We start from the raw sequence: 15,728 nt of genomic DNA on the forward strand, positions 1-15,728 counted from the left end.
AGGATTCTATATCGTCCTTCCTTATTAAACTGCGTGGATTGAGTATATGTTGAACTGTGTGGAATGTTGATATAAACTGCGTGGTTTGTTTCTTATTTGTATTGTATTGTTCCGGCCGTGTGAGCCGATGTATAGATATATGTATTCTGGATTCATATTATCACCCGTACAAGGGAGATGCTGTCGAAATTTCTTCGGACATGGACTACCTGGGGCGTGACAATATTTTTGGTATCAGAGCGAGGTTCACGATACTTGCTCTTCGTTTTGGATTTTTGAGGTTTATCTTATACCAATTTATTTGGTATCAGAGCAGGTTACAATACTTGCCTTTTGTTTTAGATTTTGGACTTAGTCTGATACCAATATTTTTGGTATTAGAGCTAGGCTCCAATTTCGGGTTTTTGTATCCTGGAGTTTGTTAGCGTATCTGGATATTTTCGGATTGTACGAGTTTCCGTCGATTTTCTCGTTTCGGAATTCCGAAGTATTTTGACGAGGTTCTTCATGGGGCTAAGCAGCGATAGGACATCTCCGGACGGAAAATAGGTAAATTAGGTAATTTTATAGTTTTTATACCTGTAGTGATATCTGGGTAACATTTTATTACAGATATGACACATACACGTGTTCTGGTACCGAGACGTGGTCGTCCACGTAAGAGGGCGATAGATTCTCCGGAGACAGAGTCTTCAGAGAGATCTTCTAGGGTCGATCCTGTCCGTCAGGGATAGACTCGTAAGGATATTATAGGCACGTCAGATTATAAGACTCTGACGGTTCCGACTTCAGAGGTACATACCTCGACTGTACCACTAGTGGTATCACCTTCAGTATACCCACCATCCCCCTCCAGTCGTGCCTACTATTGCGTACTTGAGGTACGAAATGAGGCAGAGATCTGGTGGGACACGCAGCGCTCGATTATAGGTGAGTAGCATATTACCTGGACAAGATTTAGGGAGGCATTTGAGAGTCAGTATTTTCCCCGTGCGTATCAGATGACACGTCGACAGGATTTTCTGAGTCTTCGGCAGAATAACCGCTCAGTGATGGAGAATAATGCCGAATTTAATCGGTTGGCCAGATTCTGTCCTGAGTTAGTTGCCGAGGATAGGTCTCGTATGCTTCAGTTTATCCAGGGACTGGATGGACATCTTCAGGTGAAGATTGCCGGTCTTGGTATTGCATCATACACAGAGGCACTAGATAGAGCTCTTATGATTGAGTCTGCTCATCAGAGAGTGAATGCAGACAAGAAGAGGAAGCAGACTGATCAGACTTCCGGACAGATTCAGCAGCCACAGACTACTGGACAACAGCAGAGCAGTCGTACTCAGATGGGTTAGCGTACTTCTGGGTCATCTGGTTGACCCCAGAAGTCAGGACGATCTTCATCAGGACGTTCCCGGTCTTCTCAGCAGAACCGAAAACTGTCCACCGGTGACCCTTACTGCACCTGATGCGGATCCCAAGATCACATCACCTCTGCATGCACTCTGGGATAGTCAGTATGCTATTATTGCAAACTGCTTGAGCACTTGAGCTGAGATTGTTCGCTGAAGGCTCAGCTGGTAGCTTCCGGGATTTCTGTTCTGGGAGGACAGTTTGGTCAGTCCGGGACTCAGTGAGGCGGGCCGAAAGCCCAATCTTCGCATCGTCAACAGAGGATAGCCCCCCCTGCAGCAGCTGCATATAACATGCACATGCAGGAGCATTTCGATGTCCTTGTGGAGAACCCCACGGTATTCCGCCCTAGTGTTCTCTTGTACTATTTGTCAAGAAGATGGATGGTACTCTGAGGTTGTGCATCGATTATAGGCAGCTGAATGTAGTGACTATCAGAAATAAGTACCCCTTGCCACGGATTGAGGATTTATTTGATCAGCTCAGAGATACATCAGTGTATTCTAAGATTGATCTGCGGTCTGGATATCATCAGCTGAGAGTTAGAGATTCTGATATTCAGAAGACAGCATTTCGCACCAGATACGGACATTACGAGTTTTTGGTAATGTCATTTGGGCTTACCAATGCTCCTACAGTATTTATGGATCTGATAACCGTATCTTTATGGAGTACCTAGATCAGTTTGTTATTGTGTTTATCGATGATATATTGATATATTCGTGTTCTGAGGAGGAGCACGCGCAGCATCTTTGCATAGTCTTGGAGACTCTGCGATGACATCATCTGTATGCGAAGTTCAGCAAGTGTGCATTTTGGTTATCTTTAGTTGGTTTTCTGGGACATGTGGTGTCCAACCGAGGTATTTCAGTAGATCCTCAGAAGATCGAGGGTATCACTAGCTGGGAGCAGCCGAAGTCAGTCCAGGAGATCCGCAGTTTCTTGGGACTGGCTGGATATTACAGACGATTCGTTGAGGGTTTCTCCAGTATTGCTATGCCATTGGCACGTCTGACTAGGAAAGGTGTGAAGTTCACGTGGTCAGAGGCTTGCGAGACCAGCTTCCAGGAGCTGAAGCGGAGATTAGTATCAGCACCAGTTTTGGTTTTACCTTCTAGTGATGATGGATTCGTACTTTACACAGACGCATCTCTTCAAGGCTTGGGCGCTGTTTTGATGTAGCACGGTAGGGTAGTCTCCTATGCTTCTCGTCAGTTGAAGGAGCATGAGAAGAACTACCCAGTACATGATTTAGAGCTAGCCGCTATTATCTTTGCTTCGAAGATTTGGCGACATCATCTTTATGGTATTACTTTTGAGATTCTTACTGATCATAAGACTCTCAAATATATTTTCACACAGAAGGAACTCAATCTCCGACAGAGGAGATGGATGGAGTTCCTGAAGGATTATGATTGTACTATTAACTATCATCCGGGTAAAGCTAATGTGATTGCTGATGCACTTAGCAGGAAGTCCAGAGGGACTTTAGCTTGTCACTGAGTTTTAGTTACGGACTTGATTCAGGGATTCTCCGAGTTGGGCCTTGAGGACCATGGACGGACAGAGCAGGGTATTCTGGTTACCATGGTTGCTCAGTCGTCGATCAGGATGAGGATTCGAGAGGCCCAGGCCGGAGATCAGCATTTACAGTTCATTGGCAGCCAGATAGCTTCCGGACAGTAGATCGAGTTTACACTAGATGATGAGGGTATTGTTTATTTCCGAGGCAAATTATGTGTACCTCAGTTTCACCCGGTCATGGAGGAGTTACTTCAGGAGGCTCATCGTTCTAGATTTGCTATCCACCCAGGTGGGACCCATATGTATCGGGATTTGAGGCGTTCCTACTGGTAGAACGGTATGAAGAAAGACATCGCAGATTTTGTATCTAGATGTCTTGTCTGTCAGCAGGTGAAGGCTAAACACCAGAGACCTACTAGTTTACTTCAGAGGATCCCTATCCCAGAGTGTAAGTGGGAGCATATTACTATAGATTTTGTGGTAGGATTGCCTAGGACTTAACGAGGCCATGATACGATTTGGGTAATCGTTGATCGATTAACCAAATCCGCACACTTTTTAGCGATCTGAAAGACTGATTCTCTGGATCGATTAGCAGAGTTATACTGTCGAGAGATTATCAGGTTGCATGGTGTTCCTTTGAGTATTATATTAGATAGAGACCCACGATTCAAGTCCCGGTTCTGGCAGAGTTTGCAGCAGGTTTTGGGCACACAGCTCCGTTTCAGTACGACATTCCATCCGCAGACAGATGGACAGTCAGAGCGGACTATTAAGACTTTGGAGGACTTGCTGAGGTCTTGCGTTATGGATTTCGGAGGCAGTTGGGAGGACCACCTGCCATTGGTGGAGTTCGCCTACAACAACAGGTATCATTCGGCTATCCAGATGGCACCGTTTGAGGCTTTGTATGGTAGACCGTGTCGAACACCCATCCTCTGGGAGGAGGTTGGGGAGGCCCAGCTGTTAGGACCTCAAAGAGCTCAGCAGGAGGCAGAGTTGGTTCGTACTATTAGACGGAGGATGTCTGAGGCTCAGGACCGTCAGAAGAGTTATGCTGATCGGCAACGGAGACCCCTGAAGTTCTCTATTGGTGATCATGTATTTTTGAGAGTTTGACCCTCGAAAGTGGTGAAGAGATTTGGTCTTCGAGGTAAGTTAGCTCCACGATATATTGGGCCATTCCAGATCTTGGAGAGGATTGGAGCAGTAGCTTACCGTCTGGCGCTACCACTATCTCTAGCTGGCATTCACGATGTATTCTATGTATCTATGCTGAGGAGATACGTATCCGACCCAGCACATGTTCTGTCAGATGTATCAGTTCCCATTCAGCCTGACGTTACTTACGAGGAGGTTCCGGTACGGATTCTGGACCATAGGGAGCGTCAGTTGCGGAACAAGACTGTCCGACTGCTCAAAGTCGGATGGCAGTATCATTCTGACGAGGAGGCTACTTGGGAGCTGGAAGATACGATTCGGGCTCGATACCCTCATATGTTTACTTGAGGTATGTGGGTTAGAGTCCTTTATGCATTTATATTGTTTGGTTATATTCTAGTATTTGCTGTTGGTTATAGCGAAATTTGGGGATCAAATTTTTATTAGTAGGGGAGAATGTAAGATATCAGAAAATTTAAATAAATAGGATTATTTGGGAAATAGCCTTATAGAATTTTTCCAGAATTTTTATAAATTTTCTGGAAATTTTTCGGAGCTCGTACGACGGGTTTTGAGGGGACGATTCACGGGTCAAGATAAAGCCTGTTTAAGATACCCGTTTAAGTGAAGAAAAATTTTGAATTATAAATTCTTTTCCTTATTTCTTTCCTCCCCAAACGCCGAACTCGATCCCGTGCCCTTCTCCTCTTCCCTGTGTTTTCCCGATCTCTTTTCCCGATCTCCCCTTTCTTTCTCTTCTCTGTGCTCTCCCTCTCTCGCGGATCACTCGACGTCGAGGCCGGAGGATACTCGTCACCAGAGCTCGACGGTGCCGAGGAGCTAGATCTGATGGGGGGGGGGGGGTTCTGTCCGGTGGGTTCTGCGATTGAGCGTCGACGGCGAGGTGACTAGGGCACTGTGAGGAGCAAGATTCGCGTCGTCTCCCAACCGATCGACTTCCGCTCTTCTCTCCTCGCGCTGCTCACAGAGGAATTTGCGTCTTCTCCAGCCAGATCAGGTTGTGCGGCGTCTTCTGGAGAAGAGAGGTAAGGTTTCATCGGATCTATATGCTTAACTAGATTAGGGTTCTTCCCTGTTCTGATCCTCGCTCTCTCGGATCTGTGCTCTAGACCCATCGTCAGAGAGGGATCTTGGACGTCGGCTATAGGTTCTAGGCCGAGATCACCAAGTGCTCACTGAGAGCAAAGCCGAGCATTTGGTTCCAATTCGGTGGTGTTGAATTCTTGATCCGAATTGTGGAGTGGATCCAACAAGGTGCTGTTCTGTGGACTGTCTGGCTCCAGCAATAGCTACACTTCCTGGCAGCACCACTTCTTTGTGTGGATCAACATATCAGAGCTAGGAATTAAGGTAAGATGAGTAGATTGTTGTCTTAAACTGAACAGAAGGGAAAATCCAGTGAGGTGAGGTGAGGTTCTGTTCTTGCTGTGGAGTTGTTATTGGTTCAGCTCTACTTGTTCCAGCATCAACAGTAGCTGGAGGTAAGGTGTAGGGTAATTATTTCATGTTATTGATGAATTAGGTTTATGTGTAGGTTTGATTGGAGGTTATAATTAGTGGCTGATTGTGATTAGATCTAATTGCTTAGATTAATCTAATGGAATGATTAGGGTTAAGACAATTAACCCTAATCGACTATTGGATTTAATTTAGGTATTAGATAACTAACCTAATTGGTGATTAGGGATTAGGTAACTAACCCTAATTGACCGTTAGATTTATTAGGTAGGTTGAGATTGTGTTGATTAGGGTTTTGCCCTAATTTAGTTTTAGGGATTTTATTTAGTTCATTTGGATTTAGCTAAATAAAATATATATATTGTTTGACACAGGACTCTGATTCGAGACAGGCATCTCGACGTTGGATTTGGCGTAATTGTACCTTCTATTTGAGGCGGGTACCCTTTGACTTATCTCTTGATAGTGTCTTATGATATGTGAAGTTTATATATACTTACTAGTGTTGGTAGTTAGTACTTCCCTGGTTTATTTTAGTTGATACTTGATATATGCTTCTACTGATAGCTGCTGTACCTTAGTCTAGAATGTTTTTCTTTTTGGCTATGTTTATCTGTATTCATAGAGTTAGAGGTATTTATTGTGCTTCCCTCTATACTGGATTAGTTGATGGATATGCCGGATATGTGTTGTTGGATTCATGTTGTTTGTTATCCTGGTTATATATGTGTTTATCTTTTTGGCACCTACACATATGGAGGAGGATTTGTTCAGGTATGACATACTATAGTCACATGCACCATATTGCATGATTGCATGTTGGGCGATTGACGACTCCATTATTGTTGAGCTCGTCGGCCGGTTACATGGACCTGCACACCACGTGACCACTGCATGGGTAGTGGCACAACACACAGGGTGTGTAGGTTGCTCGGTGGCGCTCCGCTGGGGTGCTCATGGGTAGTACGATGACAGCGTGGTTGCACGCTGTGGTCCCTCCCCGTCATCGTGTACCGGGAGATGAGAGCGTTACGCTCCCTCACTATGTTTGAGGTAGGAGGATAGGTGTACTCCGACAGCATCCCGTCCACTCGGTCACTCATCAGGGGTAGTGACGGCAGAGTGCACGGTGTCACATCCTTACCCACTCGGTCTCACCATCGCTTGTGAGATGGCTGACTGACGTCAGGGGTGACCATGTCATATTTGCATCATATGCACAGATTGCATTATTTGTGATTGATGGATTTTGGTGATTGCATATGATTGACATGCATACAGGTTATATGCTTTTGCTCTGACTATTTTTATTTATGTATGTTCACAGTCAGTTGCACAAGCCTCGCAGGTGAGTACAGTTTATTTCAGTTATGCATTTCTTATTATTCTTGTAGTAGATTGTATTACATGCTTAGTGTTGGTTACTACAGTTTATTCAGTTATGCATACCTGTTATACTGTTAGGAGACTGTACTATATGTTCTACTGTTAGGATACTGTACCGTAGGATTGTTGCTGGTAGTTATATGTTGCTGTACATATCTATTGGATTCTCTGCTGAGTTCTTTGGACTAACACCGTTTTATTACTACCTTTCAGGTTGATGCCGTCGGGAGATATTCCAATCGCTAGAAATAGTTGTGCTACTAATAAGGAATAAACACAGGATATTTGATTGTCAGTTTTATTCTGAATTGGAATGCAGAGAACCGGAATGGATTGGAATTTCTAAGCATTTATTTTGATATTGTTTGATGAGATACATTGTTGATTCAATTTCTGAAATCTATTGGATCATATCTTTATAATGTGTGACTACTTAACACTTAAACTTTGCTGCTTCTAAATAAAATCTGTAGAATGAAGAAAAAAAAAAAGAAATCAGTGGCTACAGATGTATCAAGACATTGGATATATGTTGTGTTTTTATTGTCCGAGACGGGTAATGTTCTAAGTGTGGGAGAGGGAACTTTTCCTCATAAGGTGATTTAAGTTTGTTTTAGCTTCCAAGTGCTGAAATTGAAGTGCAAAAACAGTGAAGAAGAAAGGAAAAACAGTGGCAAAACAAAAGAGTATCAAGTGTGGAGATAGAGTATCAAAATATTTGGATAGCCATCAAATTGAAGGGGAGTTTAGCTTGATCTTTTGAATTGATAAAAACAAATGGTATTCATCTCTTTTTACATCAAAAGGGTCAACTCATCAAGTATATTCCTCCAATTCTCTCATCTCCTCAAATTTTCACTAAATTCTTTTCTTTTGCCTATTTCATTCACTTTTATTGTTCTTCTTGCTTTCATTTCAATTCTTGATGATAAATCCTTTTGATTCATGTATGCTATGTTTATAGTGGTGGAGAATTAGAAAATAAGCAAGCTTATGGTAGTGAAATGTTGTGAGTGACATTGAGTGGACTCCACTTGTATGCATACTTGAGTGTGAGAGTTAGAATAGGTAAATCCCTTGTGAGATTACAACTTGCTTAATTTTTCAATTGCATTGAAACTACCATACCTACTGATTTTTGTTTGGATTGTATTCATGATTGTTTGTGATCTTTAGATGGTCTTAGTTAAATTCCTTTTACGATCTCCTGGGTATTGCTAGGGAATTTTTTTGTGGAGATGATTTTTAGTTTTCTTTACTTTCACGGGGCGTTCAAGACTAAGTGTGGGGGATTTGATAACCATGATTTTACTATATTATTTTGATTCATTTATGCATGGTTTGATGTTGATTTTATAGATTTAAATCATGGTTACATCACATTTTATGCATTGTCTTTATTTTGGGCTTAATTACAAATTATTTTATTTTCGTGTTATTTGATGCTAATATTTGATTCTTATTTTGTAGGCATCAAAGGATCTTAGATTTGGATCTATTTGAACCAAAATTGAGCTTGAATCGGAGTTTAAACGAGACGATCAAACCTTGGAGTTATTTGGACTGTTCATCTACAATCAAGCAGATCTGAGTCATCCAGTGAAGATCTGGTCGATCTGACCTAATGAGGAGGAGATCTTAGCCATAGATGAAGATTCAGAGGTTTTGATACAGATCTGAGTTCATACAGCCATAGATCAAGCCTAAATTAATCTGGACCGTTCATCTATAATCAAGCAGATCTAAGTCATCTAGTGAAGATCTGGTCGATCCGACCTAAGGGAGAGTAGATCCAGACCCTTGATCAAGATCAGAACCTTCGGATCGGATTTTAGGCGACTTTTCACCATTGATCAAGTCTAAATCAATTTCAACCGTCCGTTCAGATCCAGATCTGATTCAAAACAGAGAAGCTACAGTGTTTTCCAGCGTCGACTCCTCCGCGCAGCATCGTCCCAGAGTGCGATTTCTTCCGGATTCCGGCCCCTTTCCTTCTCCGATCATCCTCTCAAGCTTCCATCTCGGTGGATAATCTCTACAGCAGCTCATTCCGATCTTCTGGAGCCATCAAAGGGGGTTTCCTTCGGTGGAATTTGGCTCTCGGTATCTCTCTGTTCAGCTCAGATTTGAGGTGTTCCTCCACATCTGAGTTTCCATTCCTTCACAAGATTATCGACGGTGGTCCTCCGGTTATTCTGAACCATTTCCGACAGCATACCATCATCCGCATCTTCATCCCAGATCTAGAGCTCAGATTTGCAGATTTTCGGGCCATTCTTGGGTTTAGGGTTGTTCTAGCTCACCGGAGGTGGTCCACCGGCGTTGTTGAGCATACCTCGAATTGAGACACAGTTGAGGTTCTTCGTTGAGGTCCGGAGTTGGGTGTTCTCGACTTCGGCACTCTTGTGTGATGGCAAGAATGTGTTGTTTGTTAGATTGATTGTGAGAATGCATTGGTTTAGGGTTTTATTTCATTTTACTATTGTTTTATAGCTTAGAACAGTTTCCTTTTAATGTTTGTTATGTTTTAGCAAGTAATCTAGCATTTCATTTCTTTGTTGAAGCTTCATTGTGTTTAATTGATGCTTGGTTAATTGTTTAGAGTTTAAGTTCTAAGTTAGGGTTTACATTTTGCTGTAGATCAGATTTAATTTGATATTTTCTATTTCAATCTTAGGTTAAGTGTGTGTTAATAATTTAATCACAATGTAGAGTGACAATGCGTTTGGGTTTGATTATTGGCACATAGTTAGGTTTCACTCTTGCTTTAGATTAATTTCTTTATTGTTGTGCTTCACTTTTGTTAGACTTAGATTCAAGTTCAAACCCCCATTTTCATGTTAAAAACCCCAAAAACGAGAATAAAATACAATCCTAGATTACATCCTACCGTTAGTTCCTTGAGGTTCGATCCTTGGCTCGTTATTACAACTTTAATGTGTAGTTAAGGGGTTCAGTGAAAATTCATTGTTAATTTGAGTTACGGGTATGACAGATTTGTATATCAGAACTTCACACGACTCTAAAGGAGCCGACCGGCGTAACACCATTCTAGTTGGTGTATAGAGGAGAAGCAGTGTGTATCCTGTAGAGGTTGGAGTAGAATCTGACCGGGTGCGACTTTACGATGAGGGAAATGGCGAGCGAAGGTGAATGGAGCTCGATTTGGTGGATGAAGTGCGGGAAAAAGCAGTCGTTCGGCTAATGGCCTACTGACAGTGGATGAGACAGAATTACAATAGGAGGGTGATCTCGAGGTCCTTCCAAGTTGGTGATCTGGTTTGGAAGAAAATCAAGTCAGCCAGTGACGTCACCAAACTCAAGGCACAATGGATGGGGCCTTACAAAGTCGTATAGAAACTCTGCTCGAGGGCCTATTACTTAGAAAATGAAAACGGAAAACAACTCGAGCGGCTGTGGAGTGTGAATCATCTTCAATCCTACAAGATCGGGTGAGAGGTGCGTGAGTAAATATAAATATACTTGTGTATATGCCTTCTGAATGTAAGGCCAACATGAATAAAAACCAAAGTTTTCCAGACTCTTGGGTCGATCAGGCTAAGTTGAAAGTTGAGCGACGGCTATAAAGCCCTGTCTACATCAACGGTCGAGCAGCGACCTTAAACCCCTATCTATGTCAGCTGTCGAGCGGCGACCTCAAACTCTTGTCTACGTCAGCGGTCGAGCGGCAACCTTAAATCCTAGTCTTCACCGATGATCGAGCGGCGACCTTAAACCCCTGTCTACGTTAGTAGTTGAGCGGCAACCTTAAACCCTAGTTTTCACTGATGGTCGAGCGGCGACCTTAAACCCCTGTCGTCATCAGTGGTCGAGCGACGACCTTAAACCCCTGTCTACGTCAGCGGTCGAATGACAACCTTAAACCCTAGTCTTCACCGACAGTCGAGTGGCGACCTTAAACCCTTATCTACGCTAAAATGGTCAAGCAACCTTGAGAACAAATCATATCGATCAGCTAAGTAGATAAACCTTTACCGAACGAAAGTACACGACGCTTGAAAATCGAGTTGAAAAATTAAAATACAAGAAGATAAGGCTCGCTAAATGGACAAGTATTCATTGAAACTTCAAAATTTTACAAAGGTAACTCTCAACCAGCTCACTCCAGATAATCTAATCTATCATCAAGCAGCGATGCAGTCAGCTTGTCCTGACTAATAACCTGGCTTGATAGAGCAGCGGAGAGGTAGTCACCTTCCCTGAGTTGGCCGAATGTCCCTTCAATCGCCAGGTCGAACAGACGAAGAGCCCAATCGGTGACTTTATCATTAAAGACATCTGAGCAGATATAGGTTTGCTTCATGAGGTAAAACCTACTCGGCTCAGCTCCCTGATAAGTCTCCATGGCCACTCGGGAGGCCTCCAGCTCTTCCTTCAACTTGGTTAGCTCTTCATCCTTTGCGGCGAGCTGGGCCTTTGCTACTGTCTGCTCGGCTGATCATCCATCTCGCTCTGCCTTTAGCACGACTTCAACATCCTTCATGTTTTGAGCCAACACCCTAAACTCTTTATTCTTGATCTCCAGATCTTCAATAGCCCGGAGTTTCCTGGTGTTGGCCGAATGAATTTTGGCTTCGAAAGTGTTGGCCTGTTTATTAAACCGAGCTATTTGGGTGGCCTGCTTAGCGTTTTTTCCTTTCTCTGCCTCCAGCAGCTCGGCGCTCCTAGCCGGATCGGCTTTAGCTGAGCCATCTCAGTGTTCATCTGCTCCAGCTGCTCCTGCGAAGCAGATGATTGGCCGCTCGTCGCCTTCAACTGTTTAACCTCCTGCTCCAAAAAAGAAAGCCTTTGGCACATGATCAGACTCTCCACCCAATACTGCGAGGAACCAGAAATATATAAGATTCGATTGGAGATAAATTAAGAACATGAAAAAAACTTACCCCAGTAGACATCTGGGTATGACTGTCCTCGAGCGCCCCCGGAGGCATGACCGCTGCAAGGGCTTGGGCGTCAGCCCATATCTGTGTGAGTAGCCCTTGTATGATTATCTGATGCTCGGGAGCTCGAGATTCAGCATCATCCGACTCGCTCCATTCCTTAGTCGGAAGATGGAGGACCTCTATAATGTGATGCCAGCCGCTCGGGGCTGATTGGGCCAAAGTCGCCTTGTCGGATTGTCGAGACATTGACGCTTGCCGGAAGCCTTACTTTTGAATCTTCGGTGGTGGCATGAAGGCAACTGGCAGCACGTAAATGGTTCCTTGGGGTAAACCGGATAAGGACGGTGTCCGATCAGATGATGTAAGGGGAACAGTCGCTGTGGCAGGAGCTGGCGTTAAGGTTTCAACCCTCTCAATGGAAGGAAGGCGTGGGCTAGTGCTGGTGGGTGTCTGCAACACGGAGGAAGAAGATCGTGATGTGGCCTCCACCCGACGCATGTTGCTCCTTATCAGGGGTTCCCCTGAAGAAGCCGAGTCCGATGCCCCCTTGGTAGGAATCTCCGGAAACCGTGCAGGGAGAGGATTCGAAGCACCAACCGCTCCACCACTGGGCGTTCGACTTTCTATCCCTTCGCTAGCCAGTGCTAGCGCTCCGTCACTCTCTCTGAGCGGGTCTTTGTGCGAGCCAATTAGCCACAAACCGTGACTCTCCAATTCGACCACGACCGCCGCTGTAATACCCACTAAGCTTGTAAGATAAATATATGAATGTGGGATTTTTCCTTAGAAAAATAATAGGAAGTGAGTTGAAGCAAAAAGAAATAAAATGAAATAAAAAGAAGAGGAGGTCAAGGATTGAACCATGAACCTCTTATATTATATTTCATAGAATTGATTAGTAGAAACCAATTGGGATAGAGAGAAGATGTTGATAGCAAAGGAGGGAAACTCATGATAAAGGTAAGAGTAAAAGCTAGCCAAAAGAAAATAGGAAAGGAGCAAGAGAAAGGCAACTTGTCTTCCTCCCTTTCTCTCCCTCTTCCTCTCTTCTTTTGCCGTGCCAATTAAGAGGGAATTAAGGGGATTCAATCCCCCTTATTTCATCATGAATGGTGAGAATAAATTAGGAAATAAAATAAATAAAATAAAAGTAGAAAATGGGTTAAGGGAGAAGGAAAGCAAAAATCAAGTTTGCTACCTCTTCTCCCTTAACATAAAAGGGAGCAAGAAAAGAGAAGTTTATTTTTCTCTCATTTTCTCTCATTCTTCCTCTCCCTCACCGAGAACACCAACTCCCCTCTCCTCCATCTTCGGCCTCAAAGCCAAGGTTTTCTCCTAGAAAGCCTAAGATACAAGGAGGACTAAGCAAGGGAAAGGAACTAGAAGAAGAGGCTACTTCTTCCATCACCATACCTTAGATCCACAAGCGAAAAGGATGTAAGCTTCCCCTCACCTGTGGTACAAGGCTTTTTATGTGATTTTTAGATTTTATGAGGATTAGAAAACCTAGGAAAGAATTTAAGAAAAATTCGGCTAAAGAAAGGGTTTTCAAATCTAGGAAGGTTTAAACAAGTCCTTATTTCATGATATTTTTCTATGCTATGTAGGAAGGATTTTTCTTCATGTTTTTATACCTAAATGATGCTTGATCAGAGGAGTACCTAACCCTAGAATTTCGGCCAAAAACATTTTAAGGAGGTTAGGGAAAATATAGTGTAACCAAACTAGTACAAAATTTCTTCCATGAACTACTAAGGGTCTTCTATTGGTTTTTCTTGCTTAAAAGTTACTTGGAACCAAAAGAAAACCCCTATATGTTTCGGCCAAGAAAAGGACTTAGGGTTAGGAAGACCTTTAAATTTAAGTAACCATGTTTGTATGATAGAATATAGAGTTCTCTTGAAGAATTTCATGTTGAACATTGCTAGAAATTCATGAACTTTTATTGTAGATTTTCGGCCATGATAAGATGGATAGTTTAGAAAAGCTTAAACAAAATTCTAATATGCTCAAGACCTCTGTGATATTATGATATGAAAGTTGTTTAATGCTCTCATGTTTAATTGGAGTATAGAAAATTAGTTACATGATATATGACATGTAAGATCACAAGGGTCCTAGCTTGTTTATGAACCAACTTTGTATATGATGTTCTTAGTAATTTTTGCCATGAAACTTACTTAGGTTTTTCATGTGTTAAGCCACCTAAAACCTAGTTTAGAAATTGGTAAGTTTCGGCCATGAAGAAAAATAAAAGAAAAAGGGAAAGAAACCTAGGAAGCCTAAGACACAATTCACATGTATGTTTATTATGCTTGTTTTTATACATGCTATGAAACTTGTATGATTTCTTATGCTTTTAGTCTATTTGAAGCAAGTTTATATACTGTTGAGTTTCGGCCAAGTAGGGTTTAAAAGACCTAGAGGCCTTAGAAATGAAACCAAATGTGTTAAAAGTGTTTCTTATGAAAATAGGATAATGTGTTGATTGTGTCACATGCTTGTATAATTTTTTCATGACCTAAATGGACCATTGTATGTTTCGGCCATGAAGGAATAGATGCCCTAGAAACCCTAGAACAAGAATTAAATATGCTTATGTCACTTTACATGGAATATGATAAGTAGAAAGACAAAGTTCCCATGCTATATGTTGTTTAATGACCTAATTGAGGCTAGGGTAAGTTTCGGCCATACATGTTGTATAATGTCTTGTTATGAATTTATACATGATGTTAGTTCAAGTTCACATGCTTGTATGTTTGTTTTTAGCCCTAATGAACACTTGTTAAAAGTTTGACTATGACATATGTTAAGGGCTTGAAGGACTTAGGAACTAGCTCAATATGCTTACTATGTTACTTGAAAAAAATGCTATAAATATGGTTTAAGGTTTCCATGCTTTCATGACATTTGGGACCTTGTTTATATACTGATAGGGTTCGGCCACATGAGTTTAGGGACTTGGAGAACTTAGAAACCAAGTTAATCATGCTTATAATGCTTCCTATGAAATTGATGTGATGATAATTTAGGTTCCACACGCTTGGAGGTTGTTTTTCATCTAAAATGAGATCTAAGGGGTTCGGCCATGATAAGAACCCAAGGGATTAGGAAGCTTAGAACCCAAGTTAACTATGTTACCATGTTTCTTATGATAGTATAATCACATAATACACCCCTTATGCTTAAACATGTATGCTTGTGATTTACACTTTCCATGATATGATATGTGCTTAAATTATGCATGCTTTTATGATATGCTATGTGGATAGGAATATGCATGCTTTGATGATATGCTATGTGATTAAAATATGCATGCTTACATGATATGTTATGTGGTGAAATTATGCATGCTCGATGATATGCTCTATGCTTAAGATATGCATGTTTTTACAACCTATTCCTAAGTAATGTATTCTTTTATATGATGTATGCCTAAGTGATGCATACCCTTATGACATGATGTATGCCTAAGTGATGCATACTTTTCTATGATGTATGCCTAAGCGATGCATACCTTTATGATATGATGTATGCCTAAGTGATGCATACTTTTATGACATGATGTATGCCTAAGTGATGCATACTTTTCTATGATGTATGCCTAAGCGATGCATACCTTTATGATATGATGTATGCCTAAGTGATGCATACTTTTATGACATGATGTATGCCTAAGTGATGCATACTTTTATGATATGATGTGTGCCTAAGTGATGCATGCTTTTATGATGTATGATATGTATAAGTATGACATGTACTTTACTTTATGTGGCTTGTACCAAAAGGGTGGGCTCCTTACGTGCCCTTAGGTCGAATTACGGGCCTAGTAAAGGGTGGGCTCCTTATGTGCCCCTAGGTCGA

The sequence above is a fragment of the Zingiber officinale genome, chromosome 3A (genome assembly GCF_018446385.1).
Source record: "Zingiber officinale cultivar Zhangliang chromosome 3A, Zo_v1.1, whole genome shotgun sequence".
Classification (NCBI taxonomy): Eukaryota; Viridiplantae; Streptophyta; class Magnoliopsida; order Zingiberales; family Zingiberaceae; genus Zingiber; species Zingiber officinale.